This window comes from Vulpes lagopus, chromosome 3 (genome assembly GCF_018345385.1).
Source record: "Vulpes lagopus strain Blue_001 chromosome 3, ASM1834538v1, whole genome shotgun sequence".
Taxonomy (NCBI): Eukaryota; Metazoa; Chordata; class Mammalia; order Carnivora; family Canidae; genus Vulpes; species Vulpes lagopus.
Genome location: NC_054826.1, coordinates 152036575 through 152050285, shown reverse-complemented (window position 1 = coordinate 152050285; position 13711 = coordinate 152036575). Strand labels below are relative to the sequence as shown.

Below are 13711 nucleotides of genomic sequence, written 5' to 3'. Positions count from 1 at the left end.
GGATCACTTTCCTCTCAATTGTCCAGGCCAGAAATGTGGGTGTCATCTTTGATTTCCCCCTCTCATGGAACACATGGCAAAAGTCACCAAGTATTGCTGCTTCTATATCATTAATGTCACTCTCATCCATTCATTTATTTCCAACCATCCTATCTGTCCCTTACATCAAATCACCATCAACTCTAGCGTGGATTAATTTAACAGCCTTCCTGCCTCCAGTCTTTACTCTCTCTAATTCATTCTCCAAAATGTGGTCAGCAATCTGTATATAAAGGAATTCTGCTGAAGTTGTCTCCCTGCTTGAAGTCTTCAGGACAAGCCCAAAGTCCACAGCCTGACAGACCGCTCCTTCAGGACCTCACCTTGATTGACCCGCCAGACTCCTTGCTCCTCTGACCCATTATTCTGTACTCTGTGTTAACTGCAGCACCCTGAGCTGGCATGCCATCCTTTATTTCTGGGTCTTTGTCCTTGCAGCTTCTTTGGCCTTCAACATGCTTTACAGATCCTCAACCCAGTTCTTCACATAACTCCACAGCTTCCAGTGCTTGGCTTAATAAAAATCGCAGCTGACACTCAACAGGAGGGGCTCTCTTCTAAGCATTTTTATGCATTAAGTTATTTAATCCTCACATCAACTCTTTGAGGTAAGTATTATCATGTTCTCCTTTTAGAGACCAGCTGGCATTATCTCTCAAAGCTGGGTTATGTGCTTCCAAGTGCTCCCAGAGCCCCCTGTGTTTATTGTAAGACTTACTATTATATATTTTCCCAATTTTCTGCACTGTAGACTACAGGTCCTAAAGGAAAAAGACAAGTCTGGTTTTTAGTGGTCTCCTACATGAAGCTTAATAAATGTCTGCTGAACTAATGGATGACAATTATATGGTATACAGGTAGAACCAACTGGTTGCATCCAAATCTCAGCTCTTCCAATTACTGTGTGACCTTGAGAAAATTATTTAACCCTTTTGCCTAGAATGGGAATAATAACACATGCTTCATATGAGAGTTAAATAAGTTAATATCTGTAGAGTGCTTCGATGAGTTTCTGGCATACATAATGATTATACAAAGTGTTTGCCATTATTAGCATTCATGTTAATGAAAGAACAAAAACTACCTGTGAAATGGAATATCATTAGCCCAATTTTATAGGAGCTAAGATCAAGTGACGATCCTCAAATATATATTGGTTCTAAAATTAAATATCATCATCCAAGGATTTGTTACAATACACCCAATACATAGCTGAAGGATTCCTTACAAAATATCCCATCAGGAGACTTTTAAGAAACAGTGACCATGATGACAGATGAGTGAGTAGGCTCCTTACTAACGCCCAAGAGGAAATGATCCAGAAGTTTCAGAGCACACCGCTTACTCGTATAAAAGGTGTATAGCTACATGTAAGGGCCAAATTTAGAAGACAGTTACAAGGAAATGTTTCCTAAGACAACAGGACCATTTCAGATTTGTGGGAATGTTTAGGACTCAAGCAGCTCTGTTTTATAGAGAGAATTTCCTGCACGAAATACTTACTGACAGTGAAAAAAACTTGCATCCTCAGACCTTGACAGGGGATTTAGCTGTGTGCTCTTAAAAGCAAAGCAGATGTCTTTTCAAAATAAAAAAAAAAAATCTGTCTAAGAAAAGATATAACCAAAGGAGTAAACACTGTGACAGGGTTTTGTAGAGTTAATTAAGCACATTAGGAACATTGTCTTTGCTCAGAGGGTACTGAAATGAAGACCCCATTGCTGGAAACAGTGGCTAGTTGTCACGGAAGGAGCTAACAGAGAACAGTTTTATTCAGAGTTGACCCTTTGCTTTGGCCCTCAAGTCCCTAACCCATTTAAATGCTCACAGGAATTTCCTCCTGAACAAACAGCAACCAGAACTTTTACTCCAACCTTATCCTTTGGTTCTCACAGTAATCCATCCTTTGGCAAATGATTGACAATGAAAATAATAAAGTATTCATTGAGGTTCATATCTTTTCTTTCTAAATCACATGTCAAAAATGAATTCCTGAAACTCCATTTCCCACTTCTGTGATAGAGATTAAACCTTACTTAAAAAACAGCAAAATCATGAGAATTTTTATTTGCCTGAGAGGTTTGCAAGAACCACCAAAGGCACCTCATGACAAATAATGTTTTACTCATTAATTTTTCAAATTTCGAGACAAAATCTCATTATGACTAAAAATCTGAGAAGCCCTGGATTTTGCTGAAGAGGAATTTGTACTTTAGAGGAAAAGTAAAATGGATGAAGCCACCATGAGATTCTAGAAAATTCTCAATGGCTCTGTCATTCTCCAAGCTTATACCTCTACACTTTGATGTCATTTGGTGTGCATGGCTTTATGTTTTGGGGTTAAAGCAGATGCCAACAAGTCAAGATTCCCTCTTTTCTGGTGACTGCTTCTAGCTACACATCCCTCTCTATCTATCTGTCTCTCAGTATTTAAGTATCACATTCCTTGTCTCTAACTCTGTCTCTGTCTGTTTCTCTTTGTCTGTCTCTCTGTCATAAACAGGTATCTCCAGCTACATTGCTATACAGGTGAAGCTCCTGGAATGTCTGATTCCACTCCTGACCACAGTTAGTTCCTTTAAAGCATCAGATCCACAATGGACCAATTACAATTCCCTTCCAAGACTGCAGCTTCTGGTCAGATGTGAATGGTCTAAGGGTTGGCATGGGATTCTCGGCTAGGCCAGCTGAATCCCCTCCCAGAAAATGTATAAATGCAAGAAAGACACAAACCTTGGTGTATATACTGAGGAACTACTGGCTGCCATGTTTTGTACAATATAAACAGAAGTAGCAGGGGGGAAATGGGGAAGAAAAGCAGTTTTCAGAGGGAGCTAAGAATAAAATAAGCACAAAGGAGAAACTATGATGAAAAAAATGAATATACTTTCCTGGATAGCACAGGGCTTTCCAGCCTCTGGTTCCAGGCTGTATCTTAGGTGTGGTGATCTACACACCCTTGGGTTCTATGACACTTTTGTTCTTTTTCACTTAAGTGACAAGAGTTGGTTCCTGTTTTTATAATCAAAAGGATAATTAATACAGGACTAGAACTCCAAAGTTAGGTATAGGGCCTCCAACTAAAATACAGAGTTTCTTCCAGATAGGTCATAGCCACCACTAACAGATCAATCTTTTGCTGTAATTTTAAAGTCTTGGACAAAAGAAGTTCAGTCCATGGTCAAAAGCCAAAAAGTTCCCAGAGAGTTAAAAAAAAGGAAAAATAAAATCCATAATGTATGGGCTACACAAGCGCTTTTAATGATGTAAGTGAATTAGTAGAAATCATCTTCCTTACATTTCCTTTAGCTTTATAACTTAGAGCTTTGAAGAGATATATTAAAGAAATACACTGAAGTAGATTAGTTTTCATTTTGATAAAATGAAAGTATTTGTGCAGATTATAAACCTCATCAGTCTGTTTATTAAAAATTGTCTTTTAAAAAAATGATCTGTTAAAGTACTTATGAGTCAGCACATTTTTTCTTTATGTAGGTAAATGAGGGTAGATTCGGGAGTTTCTTTTAGAAGCAGAAGATAATAATAACAGCCCTATGTTTGAATTTCAAGTTCAATATCGCATTTGGCATGGATTTCAAAGTCTTCCAGGGGTGTTGTTTTGTTCACAAGGAGGTTTTTCTTGTTTGAGCCCTCTTGCATAAGACTCTTGGAGGAGAGCAAAGAAAAAAAGATTCACTACATGTTGAGACATGAAGAAATTAGTGTACAGGAAACTTAGTAAAGCACCAAGAAGCAGTGCTTCAGCCTCTGTAAGCTGAACAGCAAGGCAATTTCATCCTCTCTGTGAAAGATGAGGTCAAAAAAAGGGGACGAAGGAAAGGAAACTCCCATCTTGGTCTTTATGCTGCAGAAACCACAGCAAGCCTGATGGGTGAGAGGGCTGAGCTCAACGTTCAATGCCTCTAGGGGAAGCTCCAGCCTGCAGAAAATTCTTTCTCCAACCTCACATTTAAAACTGCCCTCTTTCTTTCATCATGTCCTCTGTCCCCCTGCACGCAGCTATTCCTCAACGCTCTGGCCTCTGCTCTCAGCTGACACTGGGGTGTCTGAGTTGGGAGGGAAGGTGGAGGGTGATCCATCCTCAGACACAGGAGTAACTTCCGAGGGCCTGGTGAGCAGATGCTTCTCTCTGTGACTACCTTCCAACAAACTTCGTTTTAAATGATGACTTTCCCCTCCAGTTGTGTTAAAACACATTTAATAGCAAAGAGTTCTTAGGAAGCAAAGAAGTAAAAAGAAGGACCCAATCATGAGTATGTAGGCCTAACCTTCTCACACTAGAGGTGCAGTGGGCCTGGTTCACATTTTTATCAGGTTCATAGAGGTGGTCTTCACGCTAGGGAGAAAGACTGTGTACAGCTCCGTGTCTGCTGGCCATTGGCAGACACACTTCAAAGGCTTTCAGGGGTTAAATTCTAGTCAACACTAAAGGCATCACCCTCTAAAGAGATATAAGGCATTTCACCAGTTCATTCATTTGAACATGGCCTTCTACAAAGAGAGTTGTATCCTCTTATAGCAGATCAAGTCAGTGAGGCTTTGAGGCCACAGAATCTGCCAAATCGCTCCTCTCTCAGGGCTTCTGCTCTTCCCATTGCCAGACCTGCCCACATGGAACTGTCCCCTGTCATTACTGAGCTCAGCCCTCATTGTACTGGGTTTCTACGCAGTTGGCAAGTCAGCAGAGAAACTTCTAGGACCACCCAGCCAAAAGTACCCTACCCTTCCCCTATCTCTGCCCTGCCACTTTATCCCTTCCCCTGCTTTATTTTTCATCAGAGATTTTAACTTTACTTGACATTATATTCTAATTTATCTGTTTATAGTTCACCCACATGAGAATGTAAGCTCATGAAGGCAGGCACTTCATCCTGTTCATCACTCAGTTCCCAAAACCTAAACAGGGCCTGGCCCATAACAACCCTCAGTAAACACTATTTGAATGAATGAATAGGAATGGAAGCCAAATATCTAAATATCTAGCTTAACATATGCTCATGCCCCTGTCAGCTTTCATTTACTCCTCTGTGCTTGCTGTGCTTGGTTTGCTGACAAGACTTGATAGATGGGAGAGCTCCACCCTTTCAAATGTCTTATGCTAAAGCACAAATGCTTCATTTAAGGGTATGTGAGTTATAAAAACCTGGTGTTGACAGAAAGCAATGGAGAAACACTGCACTGTTTGCAAGAGTGTGGACTATGTAGAGGATGACTTAGAAATATCTGACAAAATTTTAAACGGGCATTCTCTTGACTAATTCTCAAACAAGATAGTCCACAAAAGTAGTTCACAAATGCTCAGATGTACCTTTAAAGGATGCTCATTGCAGCATTCTTTGTGAGGGTAAAAAATCAGAACAGCCCACAAAATATCAATAATTTGGTGTGGCATGCTGTGTAATCTTATATACTCGCTGAAGAGAGTTAGATATGTTGGTACTGATGTGAAAAGAATCCACGATATATTTATTGTCAAGTGAAAAAAGCAAGCTGTGAACTATTATAAATATTACAGGGCATTTCTATACAAAAATCATTATTATGTGTATGTGAGGAGTGCACGCACACACACATACTTTTATTATTTGCAGGGAATGGGTCTACAAGATGACACATCAAACTGTTAACAGTGGTTCTGACCTTTCTAGAGAGAGGGTGACTTCCACTTTCTACATCATAAATTTCTATAATGTGTAGAATTTGGCAACCAGCAAGGACTACATTCATAATAACAAAATAATAAAGGCTTTAAACATATTTAAATTCTGGAGCCAAGGCACTCTAATATTTATAAAACTATTTACACTCTGAGCTCTAGTCTCGATGTCCAGATTAACAAGTTTTGTCACCTCTCTAGGCTTTATTTATTCCTGAGCCATAAAATGAGGCTAGGAATTTCTGTCCTGTCTGCTGCTTGGGGTTATTGGGTGGCTAAATCAAACTCACAGGGTGAGTTCTGAAAACATTTTGAAATTACTAAGTCGATTCAAGAAGCCATTGTGTATATTATTGTTGAAGCTTCTTGTTAGCAGTGTATTTCATTTACTCCTAAGAATATACTCTGGAACAGATTTGTGTTAGGACTTTCCTTTTTAAAGATTTTATTTATTTATTCATGAGAGAGACACAGAGAGAGGCAGAGACATAGGGAGAGGGAGAAGCAGGATCCATGTAGGGAGCCCAATTCAGGACTTCAACCCAGGACCCCAGGATCACCACCTGAGAAGCTCAACCGCTGAACCACCCAGGTGCCCCTGTGTTAAGATTTTTACAGGTGAGGAAACAGGTGGAAAGAAATGAAATTTCTCCCTCAGATCATAGAATTAGAACCCAAGGCCAACTATAACCTTCATGCCATCCCAGGTATTACCCAGAGAGAAGGCAAAGGACAAGGCCCTGCAAAGCATGGTCCCTCCCAGATCCAAGGGGCTGGGCCCTCCTCAGGAGCAGGATCAGATACCCTTAGAGCCATAAAATGAAATAAAACTGCAGTGAAAAAGCGGCATGCTTCTTATGCTTCAAATGTGTTGATCCAAGGCCAATTAATCCCTTTAATTATGCTCAAAAAAATGCTTTTATGCACCCCCGACCGTAGTAGTTTTGGAAAACCTCTTCAGAATAAATAGTCAAGATTTTTAAAGAAAAGAAGAGAAAACGTAGGCTTTGCTAAAACAAACATGCCTTTACTTGGAGGAAAAATGAAACTTTTAGAAAAAAGCAGGAGCAGTAATTCTACCCCACAGTGGAAAAGGACACTTCCTCCACTGGGAAGTCTCTAAAGGGTGGCTTGTTACGGCAAAGCTACCGTTATATACAAACAAGAGGGCAGGAGGACATGTCCTACAAGTCCCACACAGCCGCGATCCTAAAGGTTGTTACTCTTGCCAAGGCTTCAAATAAGAGGGTTCATTTGTAAATAAGGTGGGTGCGCTCCAAATCCCTAGGCCTTAGGTAAGCAAATTTTAGCTCAACATCACAAAGTTCTGTCAATCCCCCAGCCCAGGCATGGGTCTAGCAATAAAATAAACAAATTCAAGACAGTAAGTTTATTGATCAACAAAGAGCATCAAAAAGCATCATCCCTGGATACATGTTCCTGTTTTACAAAAAAGGGGGGGTTGCATTATAAAGATGTTTCAACTATTTAACTACTGATTACATTGCTCCCAGGTATTATTTTTTAAAATAATAATAATAATTATTCTCTCTTCCTTGGGAGCACATCCAGAGGTGTTTCACAACAGTAAAAGACTGTCTTCTCGAAGACCTCTTGGCTTACTGCTTGAGTCCTGCTATGTGCACTGCACTGAGCAAATAAAGACAAATGAGATGCAGCAGTCCCTGCCCCAAAGAGGGTCACCCAACACAGAGAATTAAGGTTAGAAAAGCTTTCTTTGAAAGTTCCAGTTCTATCAGAGAATCTCAAAACACAATGTGAGTCCCATGCAATTTTTATTTCCAAGATATGACTGCAACAGCTTTCTGTGCCCAGTTCCACCCCTGATACTGAAGACGTGCTGTGCTAACTTGTCAACTTGGTCCCCAGGTTAATGCTAGAAGTCCTGCCTGCCCTCTCGGTCCTTTATAGCTACTTCTCTGTCTCAGACCCTCCCTCCCTCCTCCTTCCTCCCCCGTCCTTTCTTCTTCCCTTCGTTCCTCTTTCTTTCTTCCTTCCTTCTTCCCTTCCTTTTTTCCTTCCTTCCCTCCTTCCTTCCTCTCTTCCTTTTCTTTCTTCCTTCTTCCCTTCCTTCCCTCCCTTCTTTCCTTTTTTCCTTCCTTCCTTCCTTCCCTCTCTTCCTTTTCTTCTTTCCTTCTTCCCTTCCTTCCCTCCTTCCTTCCCTCCTCCTTCCCTCCCCTTCCTTCCTTCCTTCCTTCCTTCCTTCCATGCCTTTCTCACATGAAGTGTTCTCTAAAACATTTCTGGGCACCATTTCATTTCATGCTTCCTCGGGAGTGCAATAATATTGGAAGCACAGTTTGCAGGTCATTGTGAGAGGTCAGCAAGAAGTCCCCTGGTGTTAATAGCTTGAGTAATATTGTTTTCTCCTTCAGACCACACCATTAAATTGTTTTCATTACCCACAAAGGGATTGTTTGTGTCAGAACAAATGAGATTTGATACAAATGCAAACTGGCTAATTTCAACCTAACAAAATAGTTTACTCCTAGTAACTAAAAGAACAAGGCAGGGACAAAAATTTGTTAAATTTCTTGATGGTGTACAGGCAGGAGATTAGACATGTATTAAATAGATGAGTTCCCTCAAAGCAAATTATGCAGCTCCTGTGTGCTACCTGGAACTTTTGAGGGACTATAGTTTATTCTCCTAGAGATTTGGAGTTAGGGGATATATTCCAAACTTATTGAAAAGATGATATTTTATGTTCTCTAAGAATATCAGAGATTCTGCTCTGGGTCTATTTTATTGAACTTCTGTTTATAAACCTTTTTTTCTTTTTTTTGCTCTTTCCGTCATCCAAATATAAAGCTCTGAAGCTGGGTTCATCCTTTTGCTGCTCCCCTCATGCCTCCCCTTCCTGAGGTATCTGTCTTTTTAATGTCTTTTAAATCTATTTTTCCTGTCTTCTCACTACCATCATAGTAACTCTTGCCTGTGAAGCATTTCTGCATGGGACCCAGGTGGTTTCTTCCAGACATGCAGGTCAGGGCTTTCCACTCAAGTAGAAACTGGTCTGTGTGTGCAGGAGGGGAGGCAGAGCTTGCACATGGGTTGCAAACATTGCTCGGGTGATCCTGATACAATGCCTCACACCACCTCCCCAAACTTTATTTCTATAATAAATTGTCTGGGCCCTCTTTCAGCAGCCCCCACAACCAAGCCCTGGGAGGCAGCCCACCTCTGGGCAGGAGAAATCTGAGGAGCCCCCAGCCTCAGTCTGACCATATCCCTGGTCTCTGCTTTACACTCTAGTCCCACTAATTATGTCTCCATGGTAACCTGACTAGTATTCCAGGTCTGCTGGGACTGGGCCTCTCCCTGACTCCTGCAGCCCTCCAGACGATGCAGCCACCCAACCAGATCCCTGGTTGGGCTCAGGTCAATGACCAGCTCCCCATTACCTGCGGTCAAGTTCCCTTCACTTCCAACTACTGATTTTGAGGTGGCTTCCTGCACCTGGTTGTTGGGGGAAGTGGCATTGTTGCCCTTGGCTCTCCTGCCTGGATCCTGGCCCTTCCCTGGTAGCTCCTGGAGCTATTCCAAGGTAGTGCTAACCATGCTGTCATCTAGGATCCACCACTTTACCCTGATCTGATCTGCCTCCCTCAGGACTGCCTTAAAAAGCAGGCACAGGGGATCCCTGGGTGGTGCAGCGGTTTAGCGCCTGCCTTTGGCCCAGGGCGTGATCCTGGAGACCCGGAATTGAATCCCACGTCGGGCTCCCGGTGCATGGAGCCTGCTTCTCCTTCTGCCTGTGTCTCTGCCTCTCTCTCTCTCTCTCTCTCTCTCTCTCTCTGTGTGTGTGTGTGTGTGTGACTATCATAAATAAATAAATTAATTTAAAAAAGCAGGCACAGGCCTCTGTGAGCCTGCTCAGAACCAGCCAGCTCCTTGCTCCACCACATCAACCAACAGCCCCGGCCCCAGCCTCGTGGTGGCCCCAGCCTTTCACCGGCCACACAGCTTGGACAGTGGCAACTCAAAGGAGACAAATGCCTTCCATCCAAATGTGGCAGCTCCCACTTGCATTACTTTCTGTCGTCACCTTGTGACCCTTTCCTGGTCTGGAGGTGTTGGAGAAGCTCTACCCAGGGGCCAAGGGACCAGTGGGCCACTTGTCCCTTCAGGTCTCCAGGCATCTATGCCAAGTGAATGCCCAGAGAGCTCTCTAGAAAACTCATCAGGAGGATCCCAGGGATGCCAGAGACCATCCTCTCCAATGGAGACATAAGTGTGTGAGCTTTGCATCCAACCTTTCCCATTCACTGGATAAAGGGTTATCTCAGCCTACTGCCTCCTCATTGATAACTACAGAACATGCATGAATATACTCCGGTATGTTTTCAATGGACCTTAAGAGAATAAGGCCTCTCTTACTGAACCTCATCAGATCCTAGTATACTCTCTTTTCCATTGCCCAAGGCTTCCCTGGCTCATGAGCCCCATGCACCCTGGCTCAGCTGTGCTCTCTGAACATCTAGTGCCTGGTCATAACCAGTCTCTGAAGGATCCACGATGGTTGCTCTCACCTGAGACCCTGAAGCCTCTTAAGGTCCCCAGGTCCCCAGAGGCTAGCCTGTGGTGCTTCAGAGGGACTGAAGAGCCAAGTCCCAGAGAACTTCTCAAACCAGAGAGCCCCACCTTTCTGTGTGAATCCTGAAGGCCATAGCCCCTCTACCCCACAAACACTGAGACTCCTCAGGCTGAGCCCAACTACCTAGTGAACTCTCCTCCTATGTTATCTCCTTCCTAAACTTAAAGGAATTCAAGAAAGCCCTCTACTTAAGAACTTCCAGGCTGCCTCTGCAGGACCCCCAGGCTAGCCCTGTCCACTCACACCCCCCCTCCCCCACCGACCACCCTGCCATGAGAGAAGTCCAAAATTCAATGGCTGGTCCTTGGCACTGTCTCTCTCTGACCATATCCGGAGAGACTTCCCCAGTCAGAAGGGTCTACATGATCCCTTATTAAACAGAGGCCAGCAAAGAAGTATCAGGAAGCCTAAAGATTCTCTAGGCTAAGCTGCCTTAAAGCAAAGGAACAATATTTTCCTTCCGAATTAGAGTAAATGGAGGACAGTCCAGTAATACCCCATAAATTAGCACTAACCTCTTGTAGGACCACTTCTATGTCCTTCTGATGGTCCATTCCATGCCACTGCAGAGATGGAGTTTTAGCTTCCAAGCTACAAGGATTCATTTAGAGCCAATAATTCTGCTATGCAACCTCAGCAACTTCAGGAGGGCCCCAGCCACAGTGGGCAGCACTGACCTCCACTCAGAGGGCTTCACAAGATTGCTCTGTGTCCCTGGAGTGATAGCGGGACATCCAAGTGGCCGTGAGGATCCAGGAGCTTTGCTACAGGTTTTCCAATCTAAGTAAACTCAGTATAACTCCTCCTGAGCCAAGAGACTTCAACAGAACATCAGGCCTAACTACAAGGAATCCCAGGACCCAAGAGCTTGGAACACATCCCAGGAAGGATAACACTGATGTTCCCAGGAGGAATTGTTCATGTCACACACAAAAAGTACTGACCTTTCATATGAGGCTGATTTGTAGTATTCTCTAGGTGAGCCCAGTCATGAGGGGGACTGTTCTGGATACAGTACTTACAAGTCTTGTCTTGGGGACCCAGCTAGGAAGACTGAGAACAGAGAAAGGACAGGAACAGATAGGTCTTTGCCTCCCTGGTGAGTCTAGTTCTGAAAGCCCAGTCATGCATGAGCTGTATGTGGGAGCTCCTGGGATCGTCTCAGTCACACAGGCCCCATGTACCCCTGTCAGTGCTCGAGGCTGGTAAGAAGCCTCACTCTAGAAATAGGCATCAGCTCTGAAAAAGACAGGATGCTTCTAAGAAAGTGCTTCTCACAATTGAAGAGAAGGCTCATGAGACAACACACATGGCTGGCCCTTGTAATCATGGAAGAGGATAAATTCAATGAGACCTGAGTCTCCGCAAGTGGTCCTGGGATAGTTAGGGCTGGGAGGTTATACTCAGCAGCCACAGCCAGTCTCGTGGGCAGGTGGCCTGCACAGTCACATGGAGCCTGAGCTCACCAGGGTCCTGAGCTCCATTTCAAGATCTACTGTCACTATCTTGAAATCCTCAGTAAGTTTACCTTTGAACTTACTGTTTGTAAGTGAAATCTGATGGGACAGCAGAGCATGAGTGTGAGCGAAGATGTCCAGAAGAAAGGAGTTTTAGATCATAGTGCCTTTAGCAGCACTTTTTTTCCTGCCTTCTTTTAAGGGGCCCATGAATTGTGCAGCCAATCCTGTCAGCAGACCTGATATAACAGCTTCCCAAGTAACCAGCTAACCCTGGAAGGAGGGAATTAAAAACATAATAACCGTGTATTCTCTGGCATTATCTCCACCTCTAATCCCATTTCTACCAAAGAAATCTCCTTTTATACCTTAAGAGTCACTCACTTAAGGTTTACATGGTACCCGCTTCAAACTCCCCCAGCTCAAAAAGACTATTGGTAAGAGCTAGACATTAGGGGCCTATATTCCAGAAAGCAGATCATGTCATGATATCACAGGGTAAGAAGGATTCCAAGGGGCAGTAGGACCATCCCTATGATCATGACCAAGACAAGGACAGAGGCTGGGGCAGCTGCTCAGTTCCTGTCTCAGGCCCCATTTGGTTAATATGTTTGTTAGCTCATTACATAAACAATAAAGGTTTGTTGAGTAACTGCTGTGTGCCAGGTACTACAGAGATAAAGTAGGACAGACACAGTCCTGTCCTTGATAAGCTCAGTCTAGTAAGAGATACAGGCACTTAGCAAATAAATTATAATAGAATGGGCCAAGTGCTTTTATACACATCAATAGTATGCTACAGAAGCCCTGGATAATTAACTTTGGAAGAGTCAGAATATCACAGAGAAAGATCTTAAAAGATAGATAGGGAGCTTGTCACACTAAGAATACCCAAGAAGGGTACCTGGCTGGCTCGGCTGATAGAACACACTACTCTTGATCCCAGGATCATGGGTTTGAGCTCCATGTTGAGTGTAGAGATTATTTTAAAAAATATTTTTTAAAAGGAGGTGCCATCATGGCAGACGCAGCCAGTCAGGTGCTCCTGGGCTCTGGCCTCACCATCCTGTCCTAGCCGCTCATGTACATGAAGGTGCTCAGCCAGGTGGGATACGAGCCTCTTCCTCCAACAACAGGACGAAATATTTTTGGGTGGCAAGTATGTCAGCTTCCTGGCCTGTTTTGTTATGCAGCACATTGTGAGCATCGATGGGAAGGCTTAACTCCAAGACTGTGTACAGACGTCCTTGGAACTGTGGTCCATGGTAAAGTTTTATAGCATTACCAGCAATGTGACAAGGTCGAGGATTTAGGCTCTGGAAATGTACAGAAAGAAGTCACACCTTCTTTTGACCAAGTTATCAAGGAGACAACTCAGAAATGATGGCCCGTTCTGCTGCTACCCTCATCATACATCCCTTCCACGTGATCACACGGAGATCTATGGTACAATCCATTGGCAGAGAATCCAAGTACTGTGGACCTTATGACTCCATAGTAACCATCTATAGCAAAGAGGGCATCCTAGGATTTTTTGCGGGTCTTATTCCTCACCTCCTAGGTGACATCATTTCTTTGTGACTCTGTAACTCACTGGCCTACCTCGTCAATACCTATGCACTGGACAGTGGGGTTTCTACCATGAGTGAGATGAAGAATTATTCCCAAACTGTCACAGGATTTTTTGCCAGTATGTTGACCTATCCCTTTGTGTTTGTCTCTAATCTTATGGCTGCCAACAACTGGGGGCTGGCTGGTGGATCCCCTCCTTACTCCCCAATATATACTTCTTGGATAGATTGCTGGTACATGCTACAAAAAGAGGGAAATATGAGCCGAGGAAATAGTTTGTTTTTCCGGAAGGTTCCCTTTGGGAAGACTTATTGTTGTGACCTGAGAATGTTAATTTGAAGATGTGCG

At 43.3% G+C, this 13711-nt stretch overlaps 1 protein-coding gene and 1 pseudogene across 2 annotated transcripts in view; one reads left to right on the top strand and one right to left on the bottom strand.

Annotated features, from left to right (window-relative positions):
- The window catches only part of LPAR3 (lysophosphatidic acid receptor 3), a 77476-nt gene that overhangs the window by 25439 nt on the left and 38326 nt on the right, over positions 1-13711 (bottom strand). The window lies entirely within an intron of this gene.
- On the top strand, positions 12810-13702 carry LOC121486421 (annotated as a pseudogene).